The sequence below is a fragment of the Hemicordylus capensis genome, chromosome 10 (genome assembly GCF_027244095.1).
Source record: "Hemicordylus capensis ecotype Gifberg chromosome 10, rHemCap1.1.pri, whole genome shotgun sequence".
Lineage (NCBI taxonomy): Eukaryota > Metazoa > Chordata > Lepidosauria > Squamata > Cordylidae > Hemicordylus > Hemicordylus capensis.
The window spans coordinates 1,235,959-1,249,772 of NC_069666.1; the positions used below are offsets into that span (position 1 = coordinate 1,235,959).

The 13,814-nt window shown below is 47.5% G+C and overlaps 1 protein-coding gene across 9 annotated transcripts in view; it reads right to left on the reverse strand.

Annotated features, from left to right (window-relative positions):
- Positions 1 to 13,814, reverse strand: part of GLCE (glucuronic acid epimerase) — a 55,637-nt gene that overhangs the window by 30,117 nt on the left and 11,706 nt on the right. For 4 of the 9 annotated variants that reach the window (XM_053272631.1, XM_053272634.1, XM_053272632.1 and 1 more), the window contains exons 2-3: positions 7,827 to 8,049; positions 6,445 to 6,517 (exon numbers count right to left, since the gene is read on the reverse strand). The gene's annotated coding sequence lies outside the window, so the exon portion shown is untranslated. Of the gene's footprint in view, positions 1 to 5,989; positions 6,206 to 6,444; positions 6,784 to 7,826; positions 8,050 to 13,814 lie in introns of those variants that run through there. The other 5 variants (XM_053272630.1, XM_053272635.1, XM_053272638.1 and 2 more) reach the window with 5 other exon arrangements.

Consider the following 13,814-nt stretch of genomic DNA (forward strand, 5'->3'; position numbering starts at 1 on the left):
TTGCAGACTGAAAAGAAGAGGTTGGAGGAGCTGCTGCTTCCGATGGCTGGCATCTTTACCGCCAGCCAGCCCACGAAGAGCCATCTCCTCTTCCCTGGAAGCAGGAGCCTCTTCCATCAGGCGTCCCCCAGCTTTGGGTCCCCAGATGTTGGGGGATAACCATGCCCATCCTCCTTCAGCCACAATGGCCCAAGGGAACCCCTGGGCCCACGTTGCAACTGGCAGGGGCCAGAAGCAGCCCCCACAATGTGCTGCAGCTTTTTTGTGGATTTACATTGCGAGACACTGTTGGCGGAAAAGCTGGGTATATACACAAGCATCTGACATGCAAAATGAGGTCTACAAGTCTTGCCATATGCAAGCCAAAGGTGGTCCTGAGTACAGACACCTCTGAGAGTCTGGGCAAAAATGAACTGGCTTTGCCAAAAGGGACGAGCACGTCCCAAGGTCTCAGAGATGTGTGGCAGAACCAACTGGCCTGTGTGAGCTTTCAAAAATGCTGCGTTGAAACAAAATGCATGCACACAGACAGAGGTATGCCTGACCCCAACAATCTTGGTCTATCGTTTTACATAGTCAGCAGATGTTCCTGCAAGCATGACCGGAAAACACATTTCAATTTCACAGGTACCAGAATCAAATGCCAAGAGCCAGGCCTGTAAAGCACTGGTGGTGGGAGGTTCCCATAGATTTTACGTGAACCATGTATATATTCTGCCTGTTCTTTGGGAAGGAAGCCAGAGATGCCTCTTGAAGGGCAATCTAAAGATTCAGTTCATACGGGAAAGTAGCAGCAGCAGCGCTTCACACAAGTTGGTTTCCCCTGCTTCTTTTTAGGAGAAGCTACAGCCACAGAAAGACCCACAAGCACCCAAGGCAAGAAGAGCAACCACAATTGGTGTCCCGATGGTATCTCTGACATGGAGAATTTATAGAGTTCCGTAGGCAAGCTTGAGGTGACTGTAGCAGCTTTGCTGAGCAGGGTTATGAAAGTGCTATGCGTACAGAATCACCACTTATAAAAGATGCCACCAGAACACGCTGGGAACACCCAACTGGGCAGGCCTGCTTTCTACATGTGCAGCCAGACTGGCCCATTTTTGTGGGTTAATAACTCATTTGCAAGTAGACGGCATCATCTGCCTTCAGCATCTGCACTCGTTCTTTTAGCATCCAGAGGCCCAGGTTTTGGTCCTGGTCTCAGCTAAAGGTCTCACGGCATTCACTGACTAGATCTCAAGAGCTCTCCTCCATTCATCAGGACAGTGTTGCATACCAAGACCATATTCTCTCCCCACCCGCCACCCATATCCTTTTATATCTGGTTTAAAAATCAGACGGTTCCCATCAGGGCCCTGAAATACAGTGACGTGGCAGTTTCCCCAGAAGTCCCGGAGGAACATCAGCTTGGATGGTGCCCCTGGAAGTTCAGGCAGCCTCACCTTCGCGGGGGGAGAGACTGTCCAATAAGGCAGAACAAGGAGTCAGTCAGTCTGCGTGGAAATTTCCAGACACTCCTCTTTTCCTACACATTTTAGAGTATTAGACTTTAAAAAAAAAAAAAAAAACATGCAGAGAAAACAAAACCCTCGAGTGATGCATTCTAAATTATTTTCACAGAGCAATCGGCAAGTCTGGAAAAAAACAGAATGTAAGAGAGCAGTGGGGGGAAAGCAGCAGGAATCCTACAGAGCAGAAGCAGGCAAGACTGAACAGCAATCCGACTGAAGCTGAACTCAGAAGGGCCTCTCGTTTCGGGGGGCGGGGAGGCATTTTTAACAAGAGAGAGAACACATCTGAAGCGGCCTTATAAGCAGCCAGCCCCACCACCCATCGTTGACCCCCCGGGACTGTCTGCTCCAACGAGCCAGAGCCCTCCAGGTCCCAGGCAGGAAAGGGCCTTTGGCTCTCTGACCCTTGCAGATGGCCGCCTTCCCATTGAGCTATGGGGCACCCCCCCCCTTTTGGACTCCACCACTTCAGACTTTGGCGGTAGCGAAGTCACATAACTTAAGGCTCACCCTTATATAGTTTAAGATAAAACCCCTCTGGAGATGCAGAGCAATGTCATGGAGGTGAGGTCCGGGCTCTCCTCCACTTGCTAATTCCGTGAAACATTCAGGCTCAGTTACGCAATGTGCCCACTTTGAGGCTGTAGTGATACAGACCAGGAACAGCGGTCTTGCCTTCTCTCCCCACGCAGCTCCCTCACTTGCTGGGCCCCAGGGGCCCAAGCCACATTGGGGGGCATCGGGAGCTTCCTTCTAGCCACACACACACAGACCGGCAGCAGCGGCTTCTCCAGGCTTTCGGGCAGGAGTCTCTTCCAGCCTGACCTGGAGATGCCGCCCCCAGAGACTGAACCTGGCACCTTGTTCTGCATGCCAAGCAGATGCCCCCTCCCCAAAGGGGTGTCGTCCCCCCCAGGCACTGACCACACCCAGACCTGCCTAGCTCCAGCAAGGCGGCTGTATGGGGTGCCCTGAGACCTGAGCACAGCTTGTACTTGACCGAGTCCAACCCCTCTCCAGCACCCTGGCCATCTCAGGGAAGGACCACAGCTCAGCGGAAGAACATCTGCTTGGCCTGTGGATCCCTGGCAGCAGCACCTCCAGGTAGGACCCCTGTCCGAAACCCTGGAGAGATGCTGCCGGACAGTGCACACAGTACCAAGTGAGGCGGACCAAGGCTGTGACTGGCAGAAGGCAGCTCCCGATGCAACCATCTTCCCTCCTGTTTGGGTAGATTGTGCTGGGTATGCAAAGCAGATGTCCCCAGCTCAAAAGAAACATGTTCCCTCCCCAAACCATTCTCCTGGTTCCCAACTAACTGTCCCCTTAGCTAAGCAGGGTCCACCCTGGTTGCATATGCATGGGAAATGGAGCTGCTCTGGGAAGCACAGAAGGCTCCAAGTTCCCCCACCGACCCCCGGAAGCATCTCCAAGAGAGGGCTGAGAGAGATTCCTGCCTGCAACCTTGGAGAAGCCGCTGCCCGTCTGTGAAGACAATCCTGAGCTAGACAGACCAAGGGTCTGACTCAGTAGATGGCAGCTTCCTATGTACTCATGACAGGTGGGTGAGTTTATTTAGAAATGCATGTCCCCATCGCTAATAGATTCTTCCAATAAATCTATTTTTAATTTGAACATTCAAGGTTGGAATCTGGGACTCAAACTGGAACCAAATAGCTCACGTGCCAAGCCCCAAGCCCCACCCCAGGGGAGCAAGAGACTCATGTACGCACGTGCGTGCACACACACACACACACACACACACACACACACACACACACACAGCAAGCCCTCTAGCCTTAGAGACCACCCTGAGAAAAGAACAGAGGCATCTTCTGAGCTCACAGTTAAGCAGATTTCTGTCCCTTGGAAGACAGTGCTCCAGCACAAATTAAAAGCCCAATTCTGAAACAGAAGACTTTTTTTAAAAAAAGTTTCCCCTCTCCAACCTATTAAGCTGGTGACTCTGCAAGTTAACAATGTTTTTAAAAACCAGAACAAGTACAATAAAACCAAAAGGATAAGCAGATAAACAACTAGGAACATAAACATGAGATTAATAAAGCAGAAAAATAAAACACTCCTAAGCTGATTGATTTTTTGATTTATTTTTTTTGGTGGGGGGGGGAGGCCTAGGACTTTGCCTGGTACAAGACAGACATGAAAACAGGCACAAGGCGAAATTCCTCCAGGGAAAGCATTCCAACATGCGGGGATTTTCCCTTCAGAAGCAACGGAAGGAGAGCTGGTCTTGTGGTAGTGAGCATCCCATACTTAAGCAGGGCCTCCTTGGGTTGGCGTTGGGATGGGTGCCTACGAGGGCACCGTCTGCTGTAAGATAGAGGATGGAGGCGTAGCTCAGAGGCGGAGCATCTCTGTGCATCTGTGCTTGCCTGCAGAAGGTCCCGGGCCCAGCCCCTGGCAGCATCTCCCGGTGGGCAGCAAGAGTCTCCTGCCTGGAACCCGGGAGAGCCGCTGCCAGTCAGTGCGAATGCTAGAGAGCTAGACGGACCAAGGGTCCGACTCTGAACAAGGCAGCTTCCCATCTTCCTTGGTAATCTGTTAAGGAGTCACAACCTCCAGCCCAGGCCCTCGCCTCTGGGCTTCTGGTGGGCCACTGTGAGAAACAGGATGCTGGACTGCAGAGACCTTGGGCCTGATCCAGCAGGGCTGTTCCTATGTTCTGACCAGCTCCCTATGCTGGGTCGAGAATTTGTCAATAGCTCCTGATCTCTCCTTTCACCATATTAGCCAATTCAGTGTCATTAAAAATATATATTAAATACGGCAATATAGCAGCAGTCCAGGGTTGGGGGTGGTGGGAATGATGAATAATTCATGGAGGCAAAAATAGATTACACAGAAGTAGGTATTTTGCAGTCATCGCTTATTTCCTCTCTATCTTCCTCCTCCTGGCCCCCACACAAAAAGAACCCTCCCCCCACCCCATACTAAAAACCTAGGGCAATCAAAGTCTCCAATATGGTCCTTATGACAGCAACATGATTTCGGCACCTCCTTCACAGTAATGTTCAACACCATCCATCAGATTAAAAAAAGAAAAAGCAGCATGCTCAAGACAGAAGTCTGTGAATGTCTCTCCTCTGCGGGATTCAATCTAGCCTGGTTCTAAATATGTATAATGGCGTCACATTAAAGCTCTGTAGATTGCCACAAGACTTCTCCCTGCAGTTCAATTTCATCTAACCCTTGGATAGTTTAGAGCAACAAGCTCTTTCATCCTTTAAAAAAAAAAAAGCATAACTGACACTCACGAAGCCTCCATAAGCAGACTGGAAGATGTACTAATAAGAGGAATTTTAAACATGTAGCACACAGAGAAAGAAGAAACTCGCCCCACAAATTTGAGGCGCACACCATTACTTGCAAGTTATTTTTTAAAACCTACAATCTGCTGAGGACTTAAGAATTATAATAGATTCGAATCCAATAGATTATCTCAGACATCAGGCAAAATGGTGGGACATATTTGGGGCAAGATTCCAGAGTCCCGGCTGAACTGCTTGAGCTTGAAATGTAGGAGAGGAACACAAATCACATCTTCTTTACTCTAAAGACTGACAGCTGTCTTGAAAACTTTGCAAAATATTCCCTTCTTATTTTAGCCGATCCCTTAAGGTCAACACGTCACATTTTCCCTCACTTGAAAAGTCATCTGGATTTTATTATTATTCTTAACACACTCATCTGGCAGTCATACTGAACACAAAGAGTTGAGCTTTTGCCACCCTATTAGACAGCTTCAGCATTTTAAAAAATGCCTTAATTTTTTAATATTAAATTAATACTTAAAAAAAAAATCAACACTAAATTTAGAATAGAAAATTACACTGTATCATCTTCATAATCTGGACATAAGACGTGAGAGTTTGTCACTCAGTTCCTCCTTTCAACCCACCGTTCTATTAAGCCACACACTTAGAAAGGAACTGCACTAACATCTGAAAGCAAACAGTCTCATTTTCCATTGGCCCCCTAGGCTCAGTTTGGGTCTGGTGGTGACCAGAAATCCCAAATAAAGCCCTGTGGTTAAGAAGCTGCCAAGCCAGATTAGTTCTCCAGAAGTCAGTAGAGTCAGAGATTGCAGCTTTCAAAATCCTCACATTATTTTGTGAGAGTCCTAAAAAAATAATAAAATAAAATAAAAATCTACTTTTAAGACAACATGAAATCATTATTCCAGATTCATGCATCGTTTAGGAAGGCTCATCTTTCAAGTAACAAGTGGGAAATAACGCATTCCGTAATTACACGTTTCAAAGGATCTATAATTACTGCTTACCTAAGTCTCAGGATGCACCAGTTATTTTATTTTATTTATTTATTTGTCGCATTTATAGACCGCCCTATATAAAATCTCATGGCGGTTTACAATCCAAACAAACAACAAAACAAACCTAAAATCATTTCAACAGATTAAAGTTACCATAAATAAAACTTTAACACATCATAGTTACCTAAAAGCAGCAACAGCTCTTAACAATAAGGATTTTTAACTGTGCCACCTCCCTCCATCAAATCTGCTTGCTGAGAAAACAAGAAGGACCCTCCACCGTGCTTCAGGCATGAAACACACCTTCGACTCTACGCGGAGGCTAACCCAACACGCCTCTGTGTCTCACCCAGCACAATCACCCGGTTCAATCCTCGCCACAAGCCGCCTTCCCTGCCTGACTGCTCTGGGCTAGTTATCAGCATGACACCTTCTGTACACCCAAGCCCGATGCTCTGCGCAGCTGGAAAGTTATTAAAAGGGAATAAGCTGTTAACTGTTTCCATGCCAAGAGCCCACTGTGTCTTCTCAATAAGAGTTCCTGTCTGGTTGCACACACGAGAGAGAGAGAGAGAGAGAGATGAGGAGTTCAGACAGCAAAAAGCAAACATGAGGATGATTCGATTAAGACAGCCTTACCTTAAGTCAAAGGAGGCCTCTAAACACTAATGCATCTCGGAATCCAGCTCTTTAGAAGGTTTCAAGCCACAACCTGGAAGGATAAAAACAAAAACAATTAAGATCCCTAAAAGGTGTGCAAAGCCAGAGCTTGGTCAGCTCTGCCTGCTCTTCGAGGCAGCGGCTCGACACGGGGACTCAGGGAAGGATCAAGCGCATGGACAGCGTTTCCTGGAGACAGCTGCATCAGCTGAGAAGGAGTCTAATCTGCTCGGCCTGCCACAATCCTGCCTAATTGAAGAGTTAATCCCAACAGCTGCCCGGTGGTGTCAGGAAAGGCGGGGCTTTCAGGAGGAAGCTGGATTCAAATCTCCCCCCCACCCCCCGCCCCATAGTTAAAGGACTCTGGTGCTAAATAAACCATTACAGAATTCCGCTCAAGAGCCTGCATAAACCACACAGACACAGGATTGGAAAACGAACAGCTAACAACCCCAGCAGCCCAAGCTCAACTTTCTGCAAATTATTCTCATTCTCGTCTGTTCCTGCCCTCGAAAGCAGGAGAGACAAAGCCTGCAAATTGTGATTTGTGTAAATAGTGAACCAGGCACCAAATTAAAGGGATGTGCCTCTTCTGCAGCAGAGAGCCGCACAATCTTCTCTGCTGGCACTGGCAGAGTGTTGCCACCATCTGTATATTCCTTGTAAAGTCCAGAGAGAAGAGAGGAAACTCGGAGGGTGGTGATAGAAGCAGGGCAGGAGGAGAAAAAACTGTGGACAGAGGTTTCTATGGTGGTTATCATTTATGCAATGCCATCCACATATATGGTGCTTTCCAAAACATGAGGGGACAGATTTCTGGCCCAAGGGAAGGTGACAGGGTGTGTTAAATGGCACCCATCTGAGCCTAAAGCTATTTCAGGAGTGCCTTTTGGGTACTCATTCACTCCAACCCAGAAAGCGGGTGGAAGAGGCCTCTCAGCCTCCTGATGTCGGAGTGATCTGGACAGTTTTCCTGGCCAAGGCCTGCCAGAGTTTTGCATAACGAGCAAGGATGTCCTATTTAGCAATCTCAAAATCAACCCAAGCCTCTGCTGTTACAGTGTTTTGTTTGGACAAGTAAACCCTTTTAAAAGCAGTGAAACAAGAGTGCCGGTTCTTCCCCTTCAAGCTCTGCCTTCTCCAGGAGACGCTTTAAGAAGCAGTTCCCCAGTAGGCAAAGGGAGAATTCCTCAGTTTTGTTTAAATGCACCTAACGTCCTATCTGCAACCAGGTAATGAGTTACCAGCCACCAAACCCCACGCCTAATACAAGCCAGGTCTTCATGCCACTTTGCCACATAATCCTCTCGCTAGAGGCTCAATTTAATAAACAAAGGCAGCTTTAATAATTTAGATCTTACTCTGCCAAAGATGTGAGGGGCCTGTCAGAATCCTTCTGCAATACCGTCAGTAAACTTCTTCAGCCTCTCTGAGGCTTTGCATATACATAAGCCCCTGTCTTGCCGTCTGAATGCTGATAACTTCAACGCTCTTTTCTCCTCTTTAACGGATTAAGCCCCACCACACAAGCATCTTTATTACTGCATCATGCACCATTAAATTGTCAGTTTTTCTTCCACAGCTCTAAAAAAAAAAGAAAAGAAAAAAAGATGCAGCCATCAAAACACCCTTCCAACAAAATGTTCCAAATTATAAGAAATGCTGGGGAAGTAGTGCAAACAAAGCAAAGACTCCCTGCTCAAAGCACCGTATCTCCAACAGCTGGCCAAGTTAAAGGAAAGGGAAAAGGGCAGAGACTTCTGCTACTGCAAACTGATTGCCAAGGTGGGTTTTTAATGATTACAGCAGCCCAGCAGTAGAACACCCTCCCAAAAGACACACATGACGCAATGGATGTTTAAAATCACACACTATACACAGGCACAGCAAGCTTCTTTTGACACCTTCTGGGAAAGCCTCTCCCTACAATGATTCCGATGCTCAACTATCACCAATTACCACCCAAGAGATCAACCTGGAAGGTCCATCAGCAGCCAAGAGATTCTGAACCCTGTTTATTTTAACATTAAAAACAAACAAGGTTTATTAAAAAAACTAAAATGCATTGCTCATCCAGGTGGAGGCACGCACATACCCCTCTCTCCTTAGTCCTCATCTCTCTCTGACAATCACCGTGAGCTAATAATTTCCAGGGGCAAGAGAGAGACAACCCCCCATTGGTGGGCCAACGTCGGTCTATGACAACTGCCCCCTCAGTGCTCTTCTAAAGAGCTGACATTTTAACTTCCTAAAGGAGCAAATGAAGAGTTCGTTCACCAGGCAGCGACAGGGAGAAGCCAGCACATGCTCTGGAGTGTCAACTTGCCCTAATTTTGGAGGGCTGAAAAGAAAAGCAGCAGCAAAGCTTCAAGCAGCAGCAGCAGCAGCACCTGGGGAGCGAAGCAAGAGCTGCAGTTCCAAGGCCCTGCACCAACCCTGTCCCCCGCCCCACTCACAGCCCACACTCTTGATCCTCAAGTCCTTGCGCAAACACTCTAATCTGCCGAGGACCTAAACTGTAGGACCTGGAATTGCCTTCCAAGTGCAGGACTGTGTCTCCACAATGCAGATATCACCACCCTGGGCTCTTGCCTGCAGAGGAAGCAGGGAAGGCAACTCCTGGCCTCGGAGGCTTGCCGGACTGACTCTTCATTTTGCCGGTTTACAATCCAAGACTCCCAGGCCGAGGGGCTCTAGTGCTCAGGGCAGACAGGCAGTGCCCGCCCAGTGCTTCAGAATGAAGCCTGAGCTTGCCAGTCCAAACCCCAGCCAGCAGCAGGGGACAAGCAAGAGAACGTGCTGCTGACGGGGTCCAAGGGAGAGCGAAGGTGGGCAGCCTTCTGTCCAGCAGCACCTCAAAAGTGACGGCCGAGCCCCACCCTTGCCTCAAGACCGGGAGGAGGCCTTCGAAAGGCCAAAATCTGAAATCGGGCAGAGAGGTGAAGAGGTCGGCACTTCAGGAAGGAGCAAATTATGAACACACACACACACACACGCATGCACACGCACACAGCAATGCCCATAGTTCTGTGCAAATAAGTCTCCAGAGTAAGTGATCTTGTTCAGCGTCCCGTCACGTGCCGAGAGATCTCAGCAGAAACTCTTCGTTCCACACCTACCCCCATCTCAGAACAGAGATCAATTCTGGTCAGCACACAGACTGTATGACCAGAGGATGTCAGTGATGTGCCCAGGGAACACAGAGGTCCTCTTTCACTGCAAAAGAGTTTCTTCACAGCAGAGGTGGGCAGACTTCAGGCTTGCAGCATTACTCACTCTCTCTCTTTCTTAACGAGACTCTGAAGTCTATCAAGTTAGGTGCAAATTAGTGACTGGGGGTGGGGTGGGGGTTTCGCATGTGCTTAGAATGAAGACCAGGGTGCCTCTGAGCACATCCTCAGTGGAGAAATCGGCACCAGAACTGAGCTCTTAGTCCTTCCAGGTGAAAATCCAGTCCTGGCTTCTCCCCTGCCTTCCAAGCCAACTTTGTTTCAACAGTTCAGGGACAGGCAGACTATGATGGGGTGACAAAAGTGGCCAAGATTCTGAAGACACTCACATTGCCCACTGAATTCCCCACTGAATTCAGAGGGACCATCTTCTCCCCCTGTGTCCAGAAAGGGACCCTGGGATTTCTCCACATCGATACCCAGGAATAGACATTATTAATGGGAGTTTCCCAAAAATAATGCTTGTCCAGGAACAAAGCTTAGACTGGGCATCAATTTTATTTCATTTTAAAATGGTGAAACTCCCATGAGATACAAGACAGTGAGACAACCGGAACATACCAGTGAATCACACTAAACTGGCAAGATCTGAATTTCAATTTATTTTAAATTCAGCTTGTTACGCATTTAAAAAGCACTATTTACTTTAAATACGATGATCGTTTAATTGTACACACAGAGAGGTCTCCTACATTAAAAGTTACTACTGGCACACAGACCCCTAAATTACAGTGAATAAATGAAGATCCCCGGCCTGGTTTAAGGAGGGGTCAGGAGCTTTTTGTAGCTTAACAACTGGAAGTCAGAAACCTTTGCTGATTCTGATCCACCATCTCTCCACCCCTGCTTTATAGCAACCAGTTCATGTATGTGCTTGTCCAGGAAGTGTATGGATTAGAAGCCTGGAAACTCCATTTAAAGATCAACCCACCCTGGGCAGGCTTCAGAACATGGAACCAGAGAGAGGGAGTGAGGCTGGATGGGGGACTAGACAAGTCTTGGCTTGATCCAGCAGCAAGGCTCTCCAGATGTTCTTAAGCATTCCCCGGCTGGACAATCTGCAGGCAGAAAGGATTGAGCAAGTACCAGAGACGGCCCGAACAGGGAGAAAGGGGTTGTGATGCAAGCCTTCCTTTGAAGGGGATGGTTCTTCTCTTGCCCCAAGAGCACCCTCTTTGTCATCCATGACTTCTCCCTAATAGGTGCTGAGGAAGAGACAGTGCACCATTAAGAGTTACAATCAGTCATCTTAAGTCGGGTTTATTGGAAGGCATCCATCATAATTTCCAGATAGGGATGGAAAAGCAATTTGGATTCCTAGTAACCAGCAACAGATTTTTGGGTACCGTGACTTCAAGGAGCTGAAAGAGAGGAGCAATTTTTTAGCTGCCTGGGACTGCTTCCAGCACTCTGGAAAGGCAATTTTTCTCCCTTCTCCTCCCAATTTTTATCTACTGTGTTTCATTCTCCCTCTTCCATTTCTGTCTGAATATCAAGCAGTGAGGTAAGAGGCAGCAGCAGCAGTGTTTCTGTTCTAATCTGGTTAGGATTGGTCTTGTGGGCTGCCGGAGTTCGTGTGTGTGCGCGCACACACACACACACACCCCAGTAAGAGATGTAAGACACTCCAAGAAGCTTAAACCCTCAGAAACAAAGGATTGACCCTAGCTGCTGGTTCAGCCCCTGCACCCTCCGATTAGAAGGCAGCAACCTTGTACACGGAATAATATTTGATCTACAAGGCAAGGCAGGGGTGCCTGGAAAGGGACTCTGGGCAGCAGCCACCGGGAATATCTCCTATGCATGCCCCATTTGATTCAGAGGACAAAGGTTTGCATGAAAATGTGCCGCTCAAGATTAAGGACTACTTATCAGATCACAGCAGGGCAGATGGGAGCCAAGAGGTTACTGGTTTAAGCTTACTTTGAAACACATGGACCTTTTAAAAAAATCTCCAACAGAAGTGATAACATATGTCCTCCCAACCCCAGCCCAACTTCAAATGCAGCCTGTGTGGACAGGACCCAATTAACTCTTCCAGATCAAGGTGGCTTTCATATGCATGAAAAATATATCAAAGAAGAAACGGAGTTCATAATTGCTCAGCGATACAGCCAGCAAAGATAGCTTCCGAAGAATGTTCCATTTCCCCCCCTTGATCTTGCAGGACTTGATTTCATTTGTACCTCAGCCAATCCTCTTACATCCTTCTGTTAACAATGGGAAACTGAAGGCACAGTCCAAAAGAAAAGCCCCATTTTGACCCTGTGTCCAAAGCAGGCAGCACAGATTTAAGGGGATGTCTGTTTCAATCACCTCCACGGAACACCTGTGAACAGGGGTCAGAAGCACCTAGCAGGAGGGGAGGGGACCATCACTGTTTTTTGTGTCTTAAGAGGAAAAGGCCCCCATAGGAAGCCAGAATCTTCAGGGGACAACTGACAGGGGGAGAAGGGGCTGCTTAATTATTTCCCAATTTGTCTGCTCAAAATAGCACCCCCAGCTGCTGTTCTCCCCAGCAGGGAAAAGATAAGTGGACACGGTTAGACAGCGCATGTGCGCACACACGTCCAACCTGAAGCCGTTGACAGCAGCTTTGCATTAAGAAGAAAATAAATCAGGGAAAAAACGAATCGCACAATTACTTGTAACAAAATCTGAGCCTCCGATATAAAAAGGGAAGGAGCCTTCATGAAAAGAGGGCCTTTGAGTAGGAAGAAATCAGCTGGGGCCAAAATGCAGGACGTTCCCATCCCTGGTTTGGACACAGTGCTGCACGTTGTGTTCGAGGGAAGAGTTCTCTACATCCATTACACAAGTGAGGAATTGCAAGAGGTGCTAGAGACGAATATAAAAGCTGCACATGAATCATGCACAAAAATAGTTGATGCTTTCCAGACATCTCCAGGCCCTTCACTTTTTCTAGACAGATATTCCTAAGCTCCCTTCTTTCTCCCGCCCCCAACAGGAAACTTATGAAATACGAGATACAAATAAAAGTGAACTTGATTTTTAAAAAAAGAGAAAAAAAAGATAGATGCCAATAACGTCAACAGAAAAATACTTTGTAGCTCTAGCAATTTCAAGTTACAAGCTGCCTTTTAAAATGCATATTTAATACAGTTTATTATGTTCCGGAAGCTACACGCACTTTGATTTTTCAAGCACTTTTGTTGCTAGTGAAATCATGAATTAATTAGCAGCCTACCATCCGTAAGAACTCAAAATGCCTTAAAATTTAATACAGCAAAATGCCACTGAAGTTATTTTTCTGCCTCCTTTTGCATTCACCCCAACCTACATTTGGTAGAAAAGCAGGGGGGGCGGGGGGGGAGAGCCAGAGATCTTTACACACCCACCCCCTCCTCTTAACTTTCAACTCTTAACCACTGAAAATAAGGAACATCACACACTTATTGGTCATCCTGAGCCGCTCATGTTTTTCAGGGCAAGATGATTTTGTAATGGTTCAATGACCAACAAGCTTTTAGGACCAAGGGCCTTGTGAGGACCCCGGAAGCGCCTGACTGTCCACTAACAGGGTTTCAGACTAGATGGGCCCCGAGTCCGATCTGATCCAGCAAGGTCATCTTACAGTCCTACTTTCAGAAAAAGCCAAGCCTTTCCCAGTCTGAGCACAGCAGCTGCCTTCAGAACAACGGCACGTTCCACAAAGGTGAGGTGCATTCTGCAAAAGAGCACACACACTGGCTCCCCGTGTGCATTTTATTCATGTTCCTACTCATAAGGGCGGGCAGAGGGCCCGTCCTCAACAGCTTAGCGGTCACCCCTTCTTCCCCTTAATTTTGCTTCCCATTAGGCCATTAAGCAGGTGTGGGCTTCCCCTGCCTACTTCGGTCCGCTGCTCCTTTAATTACTTGCCATTCAAATTACTTGCCATTCAAAGCAACCTGCCATTAGAAGAACAGCAGGGCCCCCACTGAAGACGAGGGGGCTAATACCTTCTGAACGTCTTAAAAGCTCGGAGGGGGTAAAGGCCAGCCCATTAGCATCTCCTAGAATGGCACAGGAGAGAGAAAGAATTTCTGTACGCAGCCTGGAATTATTTCTCCTATGAACGGCAAAGCCCATCCCCAGAATTCCCAAAGCCTTGTTGAA